This window comes from Homarus americanus, unplaced genomic scaffold (genome assembly GCF_018991925.1).
Source record: "Homarus americanus isolate GMGI-L3 unplaced genomic scaffold, GMGI_Hamer_2.0 scaffold36734, whole genome shotgun sequence".
In the NCBI taxonomy this organism is placed as follows: Eukaryota; Metazoa; Arthropoda; class Malacostraca; order Decapoda; family Nephropidae; genus Homarus; species Homarus americanus.
In genome coordinates, this window is record NW_024733126.1 from 12,962,744 (window position 1) to 12,982,895 (window position 20,152).

A 20,152-nucleotide genomic window follows, 5' to 3' on the forward strand; every position below is an offset into this window, starting at 1 on the left:
GGAGTCGTGTTCTGATCCGAGTTGACGCCTTTCGTTCATGATTTTTATAACATTATGGCATTCTTTTGTGGTAATAAACGGCATGCGATACTTTAGGCTAATATGGAGTTTTATTCCGTAAATCACAAAACGAAGAGAAAATGTGAAACCGTATTTAGAATGACGTCAGAGAATGACGACCAAAGGCAAAAACGGAGAAATAGTAACTTGTAAATTTTTTCTTCATTTTAATAGAAATTTGAGGTGTTCAGAGTGACTCGATCGGATGTTATCTAAGAAAAAAATCATTAACTTACATATATAATAAACATCAACCATCATCAAAAAGAAGTTCTTCAAAACATACATTCGAATCACTCAAACTTGATTTAATATCTCGAGAAAAAAAATAGCTACAGTTCGAAATCCGAAGCTGAGCATTACTCGCTTATCAGTTGCTGGCCAAAACAAGAGTTGACAAAACCCATCCCTTTATACCTCCAAATTCCTTAAAAATCCTGGAAAATAAAGGGAAAATATATGTTTCTAAATTCGCCTATTGATAACGAGTCAAACACCACACATTAATAATTCTCATACTCCACTACGCCTCTAAAAACGGAGGGAAAAATACAAGATTTTTTCGAAAGTAAACAAATGAGGATTATTTTTCCATTTCCTCGAGTTGGTCACTATTGCTGTAGTTGTTGCAGCTGTTCTGTAGAGGTTATTGTTGTTGCTGCTGTTGCTGCTATCACCGCTAATACTACTACTACAGCTACTCCTGCTAACTGCCCCTGCTTCTGCTACTGCTGTTACTTCGATTGATGCTACTACTATTCTTATTGTTGCTACTGCTGTTACTGCAGCTCCTTCTGATATTAATCCTGTTATTACACCTCCATTAGCAGCTACTACTATTAATACTACTGTTGTCATCGCTACTGTTGCTGCTACCGTTGTTCCTCTTCCATGTAGTATCTTTCTCTGGGCCCGTCAGGAACAAAAAACTATCTTATGTATATGTTTGTCTTGCTGCCTCGGGCGAGCGTGTATGTTAGTCTGAGTTATGAGTCGACCTAATGGTTTGTATACAGGAGCCAGTATGTTAGTATGATGTGCTGCCGAGTGTAATGGGCTGGTGGAAGGCGCTGTATCCCCCCCCCCCCCAACTTTGCTCATCGTGTGAAAGGAGGATGGAAGGGGTAAAGTGGGGGGAGTAGAGGTGATAGATGGGAAAGCAAGCAAGGAAGAAAAAAAATTATCGGTTATCATACGTAAATTGTTTGTTTATCAAGGAACGCATGGGGGAAGAGAGAAGAGGAGGGGGAGATAAAGTATTCAAAACAAAGAACATAATGATAATAATATGTAAATTATTTGTTTGTTAAAGAGAGGAGAGGAGTAGTGAAGGATGAAGGAGAGATAGTTGGAAAAACTGACAAGAAAACAAGTAATGGTAATCGTACATAAAGTCTTTGTTAATTAGGGAAAGAGAGGAGAAAGAAAGATAAGAAAAGCAATAAAACAAGAAAAACTGGTAAGCGTACGTAAATTAAATGATTGTAAATGGAAGAGAAGAGAAGAAATAACAGAAAGTGGTAAAAGAAGAAAAGCAGACAATCTTGATTTATATTTGCTTGTAATTCTCTGCTTGTTAACGACAGGGAAGAAAACGAATGGAAGTACAAAGGGAAAGGGGGCTGGACAGAGGAAACTGATAGACACACAAACAAGAATAAAGTCCGGCAGAGAAACAAGTCATTCTGTTGGAGTTAGTAAAACATTATGACTAAGGGCCTTGTCGATAGCAGAGACACGTAACCTAACCTAACCTATGTAAAAGAAATGAAAAATAATTGTACCGTAAATCCTCTTCTTATTAGTAAATTTAGTTGTGTACATAATATACGAGAGATTAAACCCTTATGGCATTAATCCACTTTACAATAAATCTTTCATGTAATAAATCTACTCCAGAATAAATCCTCGTGACATCAACCTACTTCAGAATAAATCGTTATAAGCACACGACAGAATAAATCCTCTACGTTTTAAACTCAATCCTAATGAAATCCTCCACGGCATTAACCCACTCCAGAATAAATCAACCACCCTATAAACCCCTCTAGAATAAATCCTCCACGGCATTAACCCACTCCAGAATAAATCTACCACCCTATAAACCCACTCTAGAATAAATCCAACTCGGGGAATCTATTGAACACTGTATCCGGGCAACATAGAGAGGAGGGGGCCGTATGTAACCGAGTAAAATACAGCGCAGTACAGCCAAGATAAAGGAACCTGGCTGCTGTAGTTACTGTTAGAGTGGATGACCAGAAGACCCGTTATCTGGTCAAATGGGCCCCAGAACTACTGTATCCCAGACTAACCTAACAAATAAGATAAGGTCCTAGTTCTAATGACCCCATACATTAATGGGTTCTAATGGTGTGAGATGAACCTCCATTAGTATTACTGTAACTCCCATTAATGGATCTGTAAATAGTGGGCAGTGTGGTTACATAAAGCTCTATTACAATTGTACGTCTGTAAACAGCTGGTCTGTGTAATGCGATTAACCAGTGTGTGTGTGTGTGTGTGTGTGTGTGTGTGTGTGAGTGTGTGTGTGTGTGAGTGTGTGTATGTGTGAGTGTGTGTATGTGCAAGTACGAATGCTGTGAGGTAAAACCCACCAGCCAAATAAGCTATGGCGGAAATCCATACACTGTGGCCGAGGTCGAAAAACAAAACGGTGGGACAGAATTTATTGTTTATTGGCCCCTCACTATTGGAGAGGACCAATCACTAAAGCTGGATCCTGCACTGCATATCGCTTCCGCCCCTAACTCCACCTCACTCGCCTGATTTAGCACACCGACGTCACGCTTTATCCTAATCATTTACCTGTTTGTTTTTCCTTTTTTGTAACGCTGCAAAAATTAGACGAATATCATGTACTAATAACAAGAGTATATGACCTGTGGTATTATTTCTAACCTTTGCTGTCTAGACCGTGTATTGCTACCACCTTAAACAAGACCAGGAGGGTAATTTGATCACCTTCTGGTATTTCAATGACCTCGATCTTCCTATTATTACAATAACCAAAAGGTACAATGTAGCTCCTCGCCTCCTTATCAACACGAGATGTATACAAACAATGCACTCCCTCCCTCTTCCTTTAGTTCATATTCCCTCCTCCTCTTCCTTCCTTCACTCACCTTCTTCCATCCTTCCCCAATCCCTGCACCTTTCCCTCTCCCTCCCTCCCTCCCCCGACTGATCTAACAAGACTAGTGTGGTACCTACAGTGTCCAACCTCACCCACATGACCAAACTCTTTCACTTAACCTCTTAAAGTTACTCTGGGTTATGCCTTCGATAATTTCCACTTTATTCCTGTCAGGTGTCCGAGTAATGATCCTGACCTGTTTGAGTAAGTTGGTTGCGTCACGTGATATCATTATGTTTATTTTGCACAATCCATAAACACCGATTATTGTTACATTTGACTACTATCCCTTCTACCCCTTGTTCACTTACTTTTCTGTCACCTTTCATTACCCTCTTTCTTCCGTTGTACTTACCTATCATTTTCATCCTCTTTCTTTACCGTATCTTTCCCAGGTATCCGTAAATCTCATCGATTGTCTCTTGATCTCTTCCTCGCCATCTTATTCCATTTTGACCCATCCCACTTTATACAAGAAAATTTCTCCTCACTTCCCCTCCCACCTTCTGCCTCCTCCTTCCCTTTCCTCCCCTCTCTCCTCCCCAACCCACCTTCTCTTCCTATCCCCTCCTCGATTGATTCCACCACAACCATAAAGACCTCCACGAGTATAAATAAATAAATGTTCCTTAGTGTGGTAGTATATCCCTCAGCTCATGACAGTCTCTCTCTCTCTCTCTCTCTCTCTCTCTCTCTCTCTCTCTCTCTCTCTTACAAACATACACACAGGACAAGGCCAAATACATTCTGGATACATAAACAAACACACAGACAGATTTATCGTACCCATTGTCAAAAGTAAGTCTTAGATTCGTAAAACATTTTAATATTCAAAGCAAATTCACAAATACAGCTAAGATACTGCACCATCAACTAAGTCAAAATACAGCAATAGGACAGAGCCAACATGATACCCGAGGTTAATAAGACGAACCTGATACAGTGGCACTAGACATCACACAGTCGCCCTCTACTGAACACCGGGACTAAAACCACGACTGAGTAAATGTCAAGAGTCTTGGCGGTAACTGGGCCAGCGTAGTTACACATGTACTGTACACGTTACGACCGCAATGTCTGAAAAGCTCATATTTGTTTATTTTCTATACGAACAAGGTGATAACAAGCAGCGAGACCAGCCGCAGTGTGTGAGAGGTATGGGCGAAAATGGAAGTGAAGCAACTGCATATATTACAAGTAAGCAATTATGTTTTGTAGTGAAAAGAACACATCACAATTCGTAAAAGAAAAAATCGAGTAAATTTATATTAATGCAAAAAATGGGCCAATGGTCTCGTACCCCCTATAAGCGACATTTCATGCCCCCTAAGGTTAAGAACTACTGCTCTAGACACTGCAAACTCTCAAACACAGTGCAACTCAAGGTATACGGGAGATAGAGGTATATAATTAAGTATATCCTGCCTGAAAGACATCGCTAAAGTATAGATAAATCGGAGTGTATGCCGACGAAATTATTAGAGGCATAATTATATCAAGAGTCATAAATACAGGCATACACGAGTATTTACACCCGGAAATACGACCCGTGGGGAATATATACACAGGAATGATCAATGTGTGGTATATATACAACGTGGGTGATAGATATGTGGTGATAAATATTAGTAAATATATACATAGACGGTAATAAATACAAGGAATATATACACCTTGAGGAAGATAAATATGAAGGAGTGTATACATTGAAAGTGTTAAGTATTCGGTATATGCACACTGTGGGCAATAGGAAAAATAAATACACCAAAAGAATATATATACATGCGTGTATATATAAATTTCCACACGCTCGATTACACTTGAACTCGATAAATAAACAGTAGTAAATAAAACCTACATATTAACTCGTATAGAAAATATATTAAACATTTATTACGATCAAACTGCAGTTGATATATAGAATGTTGACCTAAAATATTGATGTTTAGGTAAATTGTATTGGTCGTTCGGGGAAAAGGTTTTATATTGCTTCCAGGGATCCGTAGGTGGAGAGGAGTTGTGGTGTTGTGGTAGTGGTGTGGTGTGGTGTGGTAGTGGTATGTATGGTGTGATGGTGGTGGTGGTGGTGATGCGTACAGTGGTGGTCATGCGTTGTGGTATGGTGGAGTTGTGGTGGAGACTATGAAATGATGGTTGGTGAAGTTAGTGTGGCAATTGTGACAGTGGTGGTACTGATATGGTGGTTGTGGTGGTATTGTGACAGTAGTGGTGGTGTTGTGACGGTAGTGGTAGTAGTTGGGATGGTCTAAAGTGGTAGTTGTGGTAGAGGTGATAGTGCTACAGGTTATTCTAGATGTGGTAGTTCTGGTGTTGGTAGTGGTGGTTGTGGTAGCAGTGGTGATGGTATAGAACAGGTGTGGTACATCAACAATGGTTGTGGAAGGGGTATCAATATAGGAAGGGAGAAGGGGAAGGAAAACGGGGTGTGGAAAGCCACTTCCCTGATGATAACTGTGAGGATAACGAAAGGAGAAAGGAAAAGAATGAAAAGGAAGAACATAAAAGGTCAATGAAGAAAAGAAAACAGTAGCAATGAAGTAATGGATAAAGGTATAAAGAATAAACCACTGAGGATAAAGACAAGGAAAATGACACAGTGGGAAAAAAATTCACTAAAGACAGGAAACAAGAGACAGGAAAAGTAATGGTAATAGAGGAAAAAATGTCATTATACTTTTATCCACAGAGAAAAATCATGCCTGGAAGGAAACACATCCTCTCTGGCTCTTTCCTCCTTGTCTCCCTTACCTCTTTCCCTCCTCCTCTCCTCACCCCTCTCTTATCCTCCCTTACCTCTTCCCCTTCTTCTCTCCTTACCCTTCCCTCTCTCTTTCCCCCTCCACTCCCTTCGCTCTCTCTCCCCTTACCCACGGCCACTTTCCTCCCACTTTTCCCTCAGTCAACTCCCGTTTCTCCCCCTTTCTCTCTCACTCGTCTCCCTCCTTGCTCCTAACCTTGTCCTCTACTCCCCACTCCTCCCCCAGCTATCTTCCATCCCTCTCCCCCTTTTTCCCCCCCCTCCCTCCCCCCTGCATCCTCCTCCTCTCTCATACCCCACCCCTTTCTCATCCTTCTCCTTTCTTCCTTCCCTCATCTCTCCTCCCTTATAGTTCTCTCTCCCTTCTATTCTTCCTCATCCCTCTCCTTCCTCCCTGGATGGAGTTGGGGTGTTGCAACGACTTGTCATTAACCCAGCTAGATGTGCATATGATAATGTCTTTTCCACCCGAGAAAGTATCTACAGCTCTTGGGTTTTTGTGTTGTTGTTAGAATGGTTTTTTTTTTTAAGTATTCAGAATAATAAATTCATCCTCTAAAAGAATGGCTGGAGTCATTGTACGGGCTTCATGATATAAACTTTTATTTCTCACTTACCCCCACTCAGAGAGTAGGGGCAGCGGTTATTTTATAACTGAAGTCCGGGAGGATGAACACAGTGGGTAAATGAACGTCCCATAATGAGGATCTGAACTGTAGGTACTGTACAGGAGGAGAGGAGAAGTGAAGGGGAGGAGAAGAAGTAAGAGAGGGGGAAGGCTATAGAGACACCAAGTGTAGACGGCATAGAGCGAGGGTGCTGAAGTGGGAGGAGGGCCTTGCAACGGAGTCACTGGAAGCCACAATACCAAAAAGTTTATACCGAGTTGTGCAAATATTCGAGCATTTTGATATCGGTAACTGAGCAATGACCGCTTTTTTTTTTCTTCTTGTTCTTTCGACCCAAATGTCCTAAGATCACGAGAATCAAGGCTGACTCTTTGCTCCGGCTTAAGCGCGGGAGAGGGTGAGGAGAGGGGATAGAGGGGAGAAGGGGGTAGAGAGGAGGAGGTAGGGAGAGGGGAGGGGAAGGAGAGTAGAAAGGGGTGGGGGGCAGAGGGGGCTTTATCTAGCAGCTGTGGTTAGGTGGATTATCATTCCTTTAACAATAATTAGTTTTTTCTTTCGTGTAACGTGATTTGGGGAAAAAATTACCTGATTAGTATTTTTTGGGGCCGTTTTAGTTTTATTAACAGATTTCACACAGGTTCATTGATTTCCTTCACTACGTTGGTGTATGATATTTTTCTCCTAAGGTGAGATTTGTGTTGCCTATGTTGCCAGTTATCATGCGAACCCTACAGTTCTCCTCTACCTAAGGATCTCTCCCTTGTTCCCTTCTATACTCCCTTCAGCCTCTGTTCTCAAATACTCTGAGGTTACATACACACTCTTCTCCTCCAAGGTCCTCCACCCCTTCAACAACCCCCTCTCCCTCCCTCCCTCCCTCCCTATCCACTGCCTTGTTTAAAGTTTTCTCAACCTCACCACCTCCTCCCCCATATGTCTCTAAATAATGCAAACAGGGAGCTCGGAAAATAAAATTCAAGATCGATCAAACATTCGCTGTGCTGATTGTGATTATATACCATTCATTACATACACGTCACACAGTCAATGAGTCTGCATGTATTTTGTAATATGTAACATTATACATAAACCTGAACGACAATGCTGGTTTTGTTAAGGAATGAATTAATATTAAACCAAGAACGAAAAAAAGTTCATCGGTCATGTGTGGTTCGTTGCCCATGGTGGACGTACAATGTGAAATATAATGTGATATGTCAAGATATTGAGCTGTGGTTAAATATTTATCCCTCCTGTGGTAATACACCATCAAAATACCAGGAACAAGTGACCTGTGACGGGCGACCAATAATATATACTGAGGTAAAGAGAAGAAAGAAAGAAAAGAGGAAATTCATCACCGGGAACAAAGTATTTGCCGTGTGTTGCCTTCTTTGTGTTTTTCTCTCGAATTCTCTCTCTACTCCCTCTACTCTCTCTCCGCCGTCCAGCCGACACAACAACAATCCACGAATCGATGGATGAGGTAATAACATAACACCAGAAGCAACAACTTTCATAAACACAAATTCCTTGTAAACAAAGACATATATATCCTTTGAACCTTATTTTTCTCAACTTCCCCCAAAAATAGTAGTATAAAAACACAAATCCTTTTCAATAGTTGAGTGAAGCTAAGTTTCATTCTTACTCTTTTTAGTTGTGTTTAGTGACTCCATGAACATTTCTTCTAGCGTCAGGACCCCGGCTTAACATGTATGTATAAATTTAAGGTAAGAATATATCCGCTTTTCTGGTAAACAATGACAAAAAAATGTCCGAGAGGAAAATGTGGTATGCCTACGCCTACGTGTGCGGTGTTCTCAGTTATGTACGAGAGGCAAAATGCGTCTCTGGGGAACGAGTGAAGCGGCTGGATTATTATTGGAGCGATTGGAAAAGTCACTTCATATGGAAATCGAGTGAAGGACCAACCACAAGATGGTCAGACGATCAGAGACTCGGTGATCATTTCCACGGTTGATCTACACACGTGACTAGAATTAGTCTTTTGGGATATGTCTACAACTTGCCTCCAGACACGTTGTGTTTTTTTTTTAGGTCATTTTCTTTAATTTCCATTCCAGTAATGTACTCTTAAAAAAGTGATTCAGAAAAAGACGGTCAGATAAGCTCGCAAAGATAAAATTCCAAATACGTTTATAAAAGTGTTCAGATAGTTGCTAAAACCAGCCTCCGGGCACATCATTACAGCCAACTATTATAATCTCTCCCAAACAGGCCTACAGAGACTTTTATCAGCGCCATCCTTCAAGAAAAATTCTTTCTCGAACTCGTTCCTCAAAACCTTATCAGAAATGAACTTCAAGAAATATATGTTGGAAACACATCCTGATTTTCCTTAAAGGTCTTAGTGATGTTTGTCTAAGTCAGTCTTAAGACAGCGAGCCAATATCAGTCTGGTACCTGAGGGACGAGGGGCCTCCAATTAAATGTTCTTAATGAATGATCAAGTAAGTTAGTTTTAATGAGAATGTTATAGTAATCTAATAACATTCATTTCATATTGTTAAGAAAAGTAAACAAAAAATGTGAAAAAAATAAATAAAGCTATGGACAGTAACCCATATAGAGATAAAAATAAAAAGGAAATATGTTAGTAAAGACACAAACAATCTCAGTGCATGAGGCTACACATGTATGGCTTTCTTGACATAACATCGCAGCTGGAGTTACCCATGACCTGTCCGCCTTAGTTTATGTTCAATTACCGTATAATAAAGTTAACCAGTTCACCATTTCCACTTAAGATAATACTTCATAATTTTTATAACAAAATTCAAGAAATCCCAATTGGATTTGATTAGATGATGTCCGTCTAGCTTAATACCAAGTCTAATACAATGCCATTAAGGGAAATGAAGCGGACCTTGCAATCTAAATGCTAATTACCTGCCAATATTATTCTACAGTCTCCTTCTGATATTTATATAGTAAATTACACAGAGGCGGCAAGACGGATGGGTGGCGGGACCAAATATATGGGATCAGCTATAAATATGCAAATTAACCCAATATTTTGTTTAACAATATGCAAATCGCCAAATTTATAGGGAAAATTATCAATATTCGGCCCTAAAATCGACGATAAATAAGGAACGCAGCCATAAAGCGGGTTGCATTATATTAATATGTCCAGTTATTTTATCGACTTGCGCGAAATATGGCGATCGAGGCGCCAATTTTTACATAAACACTGCAATTCCTTTAATGTATGATGGTGGACAAATCAAGCAATTACTTTTCTTCTGTAACATGAGACTCCTCCTGTGGGCATGAAATTAAGTATGGTTAGGTAAGGTGGAGACAGGTAGTGGCATATCAAGGGTTGTCTCTGTGATGTACTGTAGTGCAGGAGTGTGTCGTATACGTCGAGGGTAAGATAAGAACAGAACAGTATCATATTTATTCGTTTGTGTAAATGTATGTGTGTGTGTGTGTGTGTGTGTCAGTGTGTCTGTATCTGCGTCAGTGGGGGTGTATGAACAGATGCTTATGTACGTATGTATTCTATGTAGTTTATATAAACGACGTGGTCAAGCAATGATATTTATGTTTAATTAAATAACGAAACAAATGCACATCGCTCACGAATGTTCAACACACAACAAAGAGGAATTAGAAGCGTACCAACAAGAAGTTACAGGCTCACATGATGACAAATTTAACTAAGAAAACTTAAGAATACGGAGGACACTTAGAAGATGACTAGAAACACCGATTAGGAAAAGTTAATCTTAAAAGACACATGAATAATTACATAAGCCAGATGACGAATATCAATGAAACTCGACAAATAAGAAAACTCAAAATATCTAAAACAAATTTATACAGGAAGAAGACAATTAAGAATAAAAAAAAAATGAAACCAACAGAGACAATACAAAGTAACCAATCAAATTACACACAAAAAAACATTAACCTAAAATTCCCATAAAACAAAATCCCATCAATCCATACGAATGAGATATTTACCAAGAAAACTGTAAACAAATACAGAAACCAAAGTAATCATAGACGAATGACAACCAGATATATAAACACAAATTAAACACATGAAAAATCTTAATATTAAAAAAATAAATAAAAAATAAACAATTACCTATGGAACCTTACTGGAATTTAGGACGACCATTACAACGTTTGTGTGCTTCCTCCGAGAGAGTTATGGGGGACCCCTCTATGCCGGGCCCAGCAATAAATACAGGGAGGGGAGGGGAAGAGGGTAAAGGGGGAGGGGAAGAGAGGGAGGGAGAGAAAGGAAGAGGGAAGAGAGGGGGGAAGGGGGGAAAGAGAAGAAAAAAGGGAAAGTGCGAGGGGAGAGAAGGAGGAGGCGAAGGGAGAGGGTAGGGAGGAGGGGGAGGGACAGAGGAGGTGCTGGAAGGAGGGAGAGCATGGAGAGGGGAACCGAGGAAGCCTCACTTTCCTCCCCACTACAGAGGGAGAGGAGCTAGGAAGGAGGGGGTTCTTGAACTCACTTCTCCTTTTTACCCCTTCCTCCACCCCCTTCCCTCCTTCACTATGGGGGACGGGAGAGAGGAGACCACTGTTAATAAAGACCAAGAGTAACATTTGTCCCCAGTAGCTGTTATTTATGTCAGTTTGAATATTCTTTTTGCTTTTTCTGTCTCTCGTGTGTGTGTGTGTGGGGGGTGGGGGCCTAAGTCATTGCTCTATTCTTATCTATCAGTCATCTTACTTTCATTCTCTCCGTGTTTTCCCAATCCATCACTATCTACTACTCTTACCAACATTTCTCTCTCTCTTTTTCTCTTCCTCATCCCCAGAACAGTGTTATGTGTGTGTTATCACCGTCATCATCAAAGGGTAAATCTTATCTATCGGTTCGTTTGTCCAAGATTCCTCACCTCACCTTGGAGTTTACCTACGTATTCTCTCACCTACGACGGGATCAACTTCACGTCATGTACCTGTAAAGTAGATAACGTGTGTGTGTGTGTGTGTGTGTGTGTGTGTGTGTGTTTTATATCTGTATATCCCGTGTATGTGTTTTTATGTCTGTATGTCCCGTGTGTGTGTTTGTCTGTATGTCCCGTGTGTGTGTGTGTTGAGAATTAATTTTGAATGCTTGTGTATGATATTGAATGTGATAGTTTGTTAATATTAAAAAAGTGTGTGTGTGTTTCTCTCCTCTGGTTAATCACCTCGCGGGTGTTCGTGTCTCATAGCTCAATGAGGGACTTGCTTGTTTGCATGTATGCCTCTTTGGAATTCAAATCTATACAGTGCTTGGTATGTATTAGCGTCCTTGCCACAGGCGTGTGTATAATTTGAGAGCGGTGTATACATTTGCATGTCGTTCATGAGTTATACACCAGTTTAATGTGTTTTAGTGTCCTGCTGAAGACGACTCACCTGCTGTCGTTCAGTCGTGCATTGTCATTTTGTTTAATTCGTATTCGTTTTTGCTGTTTATCCATTATCGTCTATCATTTCTATATCCATTCTTTTTTTTTTGTACTTTGGTGATAACTTTTAATTTCGTTTCCTGTTTACTTTACCTCTCCTCATTCTTTTTCCTTATATCCCTTTCCACTTTTATATTCCATCTAATTCCACTCTTTACTTTCCTTCTATCTATTAATTCTCGCCATCATTGCACTATCTTACTTTTCCCGCTTCATTTTACTGGTCAACCCTATGTCTCCTTTCCCTCCTTCCCTTAATCTGTCCTCCTGCTCCCCTTTTCCTCCTTCAATTAATCAATCTCCTTCAATCTCCTCATTCCACAATCCCTTCCCCATTCCCTCTGTCTTCCCGCTGATTCTCCAACCACACTCTTCTCTATTCCCCCTCCACTTCCCCCTCAACCTCTCTCTTTCCCCTAAATTCTCTTGAGCCTATTCCTCCTTACCCTCCCCCCTTTTCACTCTCCACTCTTATTCCCCTCATTTTCCAACATCCCTCTTTCCTTCCCTTCGTTTTCCAATCCTCCAACATCACTCCTCCCTCCATCATCACTCCTCCCTCGCTCTTCACTCTCCTCCTCTTCACTGTCTCCCCCTTCTCGTTCCTCCGCTTTGGGATAAACCAGTGATATCCATTGGTCTGGGGGGCCATTCCATCATCAGACCTAATACTATATTCATGAAATTGTACGATGCGTAAATTCAAATGTTATGTGGATTGGTAGTCAACAGGAGGGACGCAGGGAGATGTGGCCTATAGTTTCTTTCTTTGTCATGCTAGTTAAGTTTGACAAATACGCCCATTATCATATAAGGAAACTTTATGTTGTTGTTTTTATCTCAATGGGCTTGCATGATCAATGAAGATGAAAATGGAGGGCTATCGTTGTGTGGAGAACTAAAATTGGCAACATTACGCTTTCGTAGATGATAACATAGATGGATTCATACACAGGTATTTCTTTTTTAGTTAAAACTGATGGCCCTACACAGACCTGAAAGCTAATATAAACAAACTCATCACACCCATACGAAAACCAGACGAGTTTTTCCCACACTGAACCAACTCGCACTGATGCACTTTCTTTAATAAGTGACTAAAAATAGTGAGACTAACAAGGAAAGTTATAGCTAGGAGCTGAGCTGTTTTAAATCAAAGTGTGATGTCGGTAACAATACTGTAGCTGCTGTTGAAAGCGAAACTCTCATTTGCCGCGTCAGATAAATGCGGAATCCCGAACTATCTTGAACACGCCAACAAGAACTAATTGGGATCTATTACCTTCACTTAGTTTTTTTTTTTTTTAGATTTTGTTGCCAGTAACAGGTAATGCTCATGGTTGTAGCTGCCACTAGAGTAGAAATCTTTCTGGTGTTACAGTGAAGTGCGTAAAATGATCGATTTAATAGAGCTTAAATTTTTACAATATGACGAGCCACACGCAGGTACAGTTCCAAATAGGTTGAGTGGCAGATATTGGGAATGATTGTCAAAACAAACATTAACTATCAAACAGTTTACTGGGGATCACAGGACAACCTTTGAAATGACCAATTATGAAGCCGGGTGGAGAGGTAACCGCCATGAATAATGTCGAGTTTCAATTTTGGATGATTAGAAACTTCGAAACACCAACAAAGGAAATTCAACAGGGAAATAATCCTTGATTAGGGACCTTCAAAGGACACATTAATGGCTTAATAATAGAAGCTCATCTCTTTTAGGTGACATTGAATCTCGAACACGAGGGATCAAGACTCAAAACGTCCGCCGCAGAGGAAGAAACGAAACGGTTGAGAACGGATCACCACCGCGTATGTATGTGACCTTCCACTGTGACAGAGCGCTCTGGAGAGTCGCTGGAGGGTTCGATTAGTCTGATTTAATGGAACCGAGATTGGGTAGGTGCTTGATCACGCCCTGATCAAACACCTAACCGGAGCGCTGATCAATGGCGGGCATAAATTACATCCGAACGGAGGAAGGAGCACCGGGTTGGAATATCTGATGCAGATCTGTTATGCAGATGAAATGCGGAAGATTGCTCGTTCCCTCCATGATTCTGGATGGCGGGGTCATAAGCTGATGGAGATGGAATTAGGAACTGACAAGAGTGATGAAGACGGAGGAGGACGAGGTAAAGGAGAAGAAGAATTAAAGAGAAGAAATTGGGAATAGTATCAAATAGCAAGTGTGAGTTCAGTATTTGTGGTAATATTAGCAACGTTTGTGATACTTGTGCTTATAAGATCAGCTACAGTATAATTAAAAGTAATAGTCGTAACATGACCAATAGTAGCATTAGTAGTAAGTAGTAGTAGTAATTGTAGGAGCAGTAACATAAGCAGAAAGAACTTGGTTTGAACAAAAAAACAACAACAACAAATAATGAAAATTATCTAACAAACACCGCAATATCAACAACAACAATTGTAACCTGCAACTATCACATCAATTGTAACCTGCAATAACCACATCAACCGCAACCTGCAACTATCACATCAATTGTAACCTGCAATAACCACATCAACCGCAACCTGCAACCACCGCATGAACCGCAACCTGCATCCACCACATCAACCGCCTACACAGCCTAACAGTCCGAGTGTTCCATCAACCTGTATAAGCTATACCAATAGTTCTAGGATATAACCTTGAATTATATCCGCAGTAACTGGATACACTCGAATGTCTCACTACAAGGGAGATAATCGTAAGGCTCTCCCAACAGAGAAACCCCAATGCATATTCTAGTGTCGGCCTCTCACACGCCCTTGATGACGCAGACCACCACGATCCGACTCTATATGTCATACCGGACCTGCGGGAGGATTCATGTGTGTTGGGAGGTCTTAGAAAATACAATACGTTTAGAACTTCAAGGTCTCTCATGGTATATATAAGGAGACTACCAGAGCCTCTTTCTTGTAGGTGTTGAGTGATGTATGTAAAAAGTTTGAAGGTTCCTCATCTCTGTTGAAGGATGTTAAGAGACTCCTAAAGCCATCATCTTTGTATATGTTGAGAGATACAGTCTTGAAAATTTCAGCGCATTGCTAATATGTTGCTAAAATGCAGGAAATCAAGTCCATTAAGCATCCAGTTGCGGATATGTGGAAAGTTCATATTCATTATCATTACATTTTGGAAAATTGCACATGCATATATCGCTCTAGATTTGAGCGATATCTTAGTTACTCACACGTTACTTATTGATGCACAATAAACGCAAAATTCAGTAACATATAAGGTGTACTTTCATTAAACTATTTATTTGTGGGTAACTTACAAAGATGCTCTGAATAAATTACGAGCAATATCAACACACAGAAAGTACACGTGAAAGGCATTGTTGACGAAAAAAGCTACACATAGGTACTAAAGTGTATCATAAATGAACGGTCGATACAATATACAAGAAGTACTTTAGGCGGAGTATTAAGTTCAGTGCTAATATCTGTCTCATCGTCCTCGAGCAGCCATTGAAATAGTTACGACTTAGTTATTTGATGTTCGTGTCTTCATAATCGAAAATATTACGAGAATTTGGCCCTCAATATTGACAAGGGATGATGGTGCGTACAGTAGCATGGAGGGAGGGAAGGAGGGAGGGGGAGGATCATCTGTTTTGTTGTTTACGTGTCGGTAGAAATCAGCTGATGTTTTGTTGTTATTGTTTACGTGTGGGTAGATATCATCTGATGTTCTCTTGTTGCTGATGTTGTTGTTGTTTACGTGTGGAAGGGGATCAGCTATTGCTCTGTTGTTGTTGTTGTTGTTATAATTATTTTAACAACTGATCTGTGGATAAGGATTAGCTGTTTGTTGTTTTATTGTTTACATGTAGGGGATCAGCTGTTCTTATTGATATGTGGAGTGATTTTAGTCGCTGCTCATCGTCGCCTTTACATAACTGTTGTAAACACGCCCAAAATATCTTAATATATGAAGGTCAGTAACAAACAAACAAATAAACAAATATAAACCGAATAAACACAAGAGCCGAAAAAATACACGAACACTAATAAAGACTGAAACATCTAATTTATATCTTCAAATAAACGGAAAAAAAATTTAAAAGAAATGTAGTATAATCAACAAGGGGGTAACATTTTCAACGCGTGAATATCAACAACAAACACAGACCAACAACCAGAATAAACATCAGTAGAACAAACATAACAAAAAATACACCACCGGTAAGGATAGGATTCACAACCACAACCACACTCATAACCTAACCACAAAGTATATTGCATGTGATAATAGCCATTGCAACTACGTTTAATGTTGCCTCTACTGCCGACCTGTTCTCTTTAAGGTCATCAAACCCACTATAGAAAACGGACCAGATATCTATCCCTCGTCCTGATGAGAATGGGAAGGCTTTATGGGGGGGTCGTAAAACACCTCTCCGGCCACCAGCTACGGTCAAATGCACTCATTCACCATAAGTGCATTTCGTAGACCACAGTATGGGTATAATGAACAAGAAAGAGGGAATAAACAAAACCAGACAGAAAGAGAGAGAATAAGAGTGATATACTAAATAATAATAATAATAATAATAATAATAATAATAATAATAATAATAATAATAATAATAATAATAATAATAACGATAATGATAATAATAATAATAATAATAATAATAATAATAATAATAATAAAAATAATAATAATGATAAGATACATAGACAGACATAGGTAAATAAAACGAATTTTTTTATCAAAACAGCGAAATACAAATTCAAGGTGAGAGAAACGCCCCCAACAGCGTAATATATACGACCGTAATAACACACGCTATCACGACAATGAGTATAGTCTCTCATCATACCAACTACCCGTCTATTTACTCCTCAACACCTTAACCTCTAGGAGGGTTCCCTGGCTCCCACGAGTGACCTATATATTAAAAAAGGGCGAGATGGTAATGTATAAAATAATATGACACGCGGGTCATTCTTTCCCCCTAAACAACCTCCCGTCACACCACTTTCTGTCCCCTATTGAGGACACTCTTGGTCATAAAAAAACCCGAGAATGCATCCACCACCCCTTACGCCTCTCTCGTGATGTCTTCCCCCCTTCACTTTATAGAGGGATCGTAAAGAGACGCCTGCTTACCCTTTGCCTACCCCTTTCAGGGGAACACGTCCCTGGGCCTCCTTCGTCACGTCACCACATGATTTCGTTCACCTTCGTCATAGGTCTACCACGAGGTATCTCACGCGATGCTTTCTGGAGACTGGCTCTTGAATTATGGCTGTTATGACCGTCTTGAAGGAAGCGTTTACATCTACTTCTAAACCCTTTACTGCTTGGTCTTTATTACTGGTTAGAGCAGAGGGCTGGATAACCCGTGCATATGGGCCTCTCTCTCTCACCCCCCAGTTTGTGTCCTGCTGTCAGTTAGACATCAACCCTGGACGGACGGAGATATACCCGAAGGAGCAACGGAGACAGAAGGTAAGAGCTGAGAGTTGCTGTAAATTCTCCCCCCCGAGTCAGTCGTATACACTGTCAATCCCTCTTGGCACAAAGTGTGGGTTAAATCTCAAGCGTCGATGTGCTTAATCCACTGTTTGGATTTAGGATTTAACTCTAAGCTACTGGGATTTAGACTCGTGTTCTTTTTGTTTGTTACCTATGCGTTTTGGGAGGCAATCTTAACGTGTTCTATATTCTTGCAACGAGTTATTTTTACCGTGATGAGGTAAACAAGGCGACAGTACAGAGTTGATTTTGTTTCTCTTACATTTCTTAGATTTTTGTGCAGTTTACATCACGTTTAGAGTGACAACTGATTTCATGCATAATTTTTATTTGGCTCGGTGGTTAAGTGGGTGATATTTTCCAGTGTGTGACTGTCAATGGAATGCCCGATCGAGTGTATAATACTAGAACGAGAAATTGCTTTAAATCTATACATATTAGCTTATGTATCGTATTCGTATTATTATTATATATTTCTTTATTCATTCACGTATTCTTTTTTTTTTACACGGGCCAGGGTAAGCCCGTGTGTGTGTGTGTGTGAGCCATGCCATAAATTATCTGTGATATCACCGCTGACACGAGAATCATGGGCAAGGGGATCATTCTCCCTTTACCTGTTTCCCCACTGTACTATATTACACAATTTCATGTATATATTTATTTATTTATGTATTCAAATTTTTACTATATACATTTATATTTTATTTTTTTACAACTATCGTCTACCATTTCCATACATTCATTAAAACCCTAAGCTAAAAATAATGTCGGAAAGATGGCCCTCCATAAGCCAACGTAAAGAAGAAGAAAAAAATGTATATTATGGTTAAGTATTGAAAAATTGGGAAAGCCATTAGAAGGGGGGGGGCGACGATCCCCACAAGACGGACGAGCCAGGTAGAACCCATCACAGGTTTTGGGGGATTAGCTGTAATCTTTATATCCCCACGCATGCAATATGTGCGTGAGTTACCCCCTTCCCCCTGCCTACCCCTACCTGTACCATTCCCCCGTCTCTCTTCCTTACCTCCCTCTGTCCCATGTCTACCCCTACCTTCCCCCCGTTTCTCCTTGCCTCCTCTTCCTCTCCCCACGCTTTTCCCTACCATTCCCCTCCTGGTCTCCCCTTGCCTCCCCCTGCCCCTTGCCCTTGCCCCCTGCCCCTTGCCTCCCCTGCCCTTGCCTCCTGACCCTGCCTACACCTACCTCTCCCCCTCCTCCCCTTGCTTCTCCTCCCCTTCCTCCTTCCCCTGGCTACCCCTACCTTCCAACCGATTCCCCTTGTTTTCTTCTCCTGCATAACAGTACCTACCTCTCCCCCGCCTCCCCTTGCCTTCTCCTCCTACCCCAATTTAGCCTAACCTCCTCTCTGTTACCCCTCGCTTTCCCCCTCTCTCTCCTGCCTATCCCTATCTGTCCCCTACCTCCTCTTGCCTCCTCCTCCCCGATGCCTACACTCTGTACCAACCTTCCCCTACTACATCTAACTTACTCTTACCTCACGAAGGGAGAAAGGAGCCTCAACCCAACCCTCTTACTTCAGGGAGTTGAGTAAGGGAGAACGTGGATCGAAAACTGGTTGAGAGAGAGAGAGAGAGAGGGAGAGAGAGAGAGAGAGGAATTGAAGGTAATGATTAAAGAGGAAATTCAAGGGATTAAGGGTAGAGATAGAAGGAAAGCGGAGATAGAGGAGAGAAAGGAAGAGAGAGAGGGGGAGGGAAAGGAAGGGGTAGAGATAAAAGTAATTATTAGGAAAGATGAGAGGATTTAGGAACAGATGGGAGAGGGGATATTATAGGAAAAGGGGAAGAGGAGGAATGAAATAGTTAAGAGGAGATTCGTGAGGAGTGAGGGAAAAACAACAGTGAAGATAAAATGAAGAGACAGTCTGGTGATAAGGAAGATGGTGGTGAGGAATGAAATAGAGTGGCAAGGAAGGGAGGAAAAGAAGATGATGGTGCAGGTGGGGAAGGAATGGGAATAAGAAAGTGGTGAGAGATGAAGGAAGGGATGGAGAGGGTGGCGAGGAAGGGATGGAGAGGGTGGCGAGGAAGGGATGAGGAGAGTGGCTAGGAAGGGAAGATGAGGATGGCGAGGAAGGGAAGAAAATGGTGGCGAAGATGGCGAGGAAGGGAAGGAAGGTAGTTAGTTACGAGGAAGGAAGAAAGTGAGAAGAAGAGAGTGGCGGGTGAGTTGTACTTGGTAGTGTAATATCACAAACAGCGAGCCATCTTTCCCCAGTATTTAATGGCCGCTGGTGACCTACTCAACAAACACCGCCAGTTTGCCTGTATCGTTGCCTGTTTGTTTGCCAACATATTTAACCAACAGATTATTGGGCCGAGCGTCAACAGAAAACAGTCCAGCATAAATATTAACTTTTGCGTTTCCCCCGAAAGGCTGATACTATTTTGGGAGATTTTCGGCTTAGTGGTAGTGGAGGAGGAAGAGGAGGAGGAGGAAGAAGAAGAAGAGGAGGAGGAAAAGGAGGGGGAGGCCCAGGTACCTTGATATAATATTTCACGGTATGTTTGCATTGTTATTCATTATTTGTGCCCTTAGGCAAAAATACGT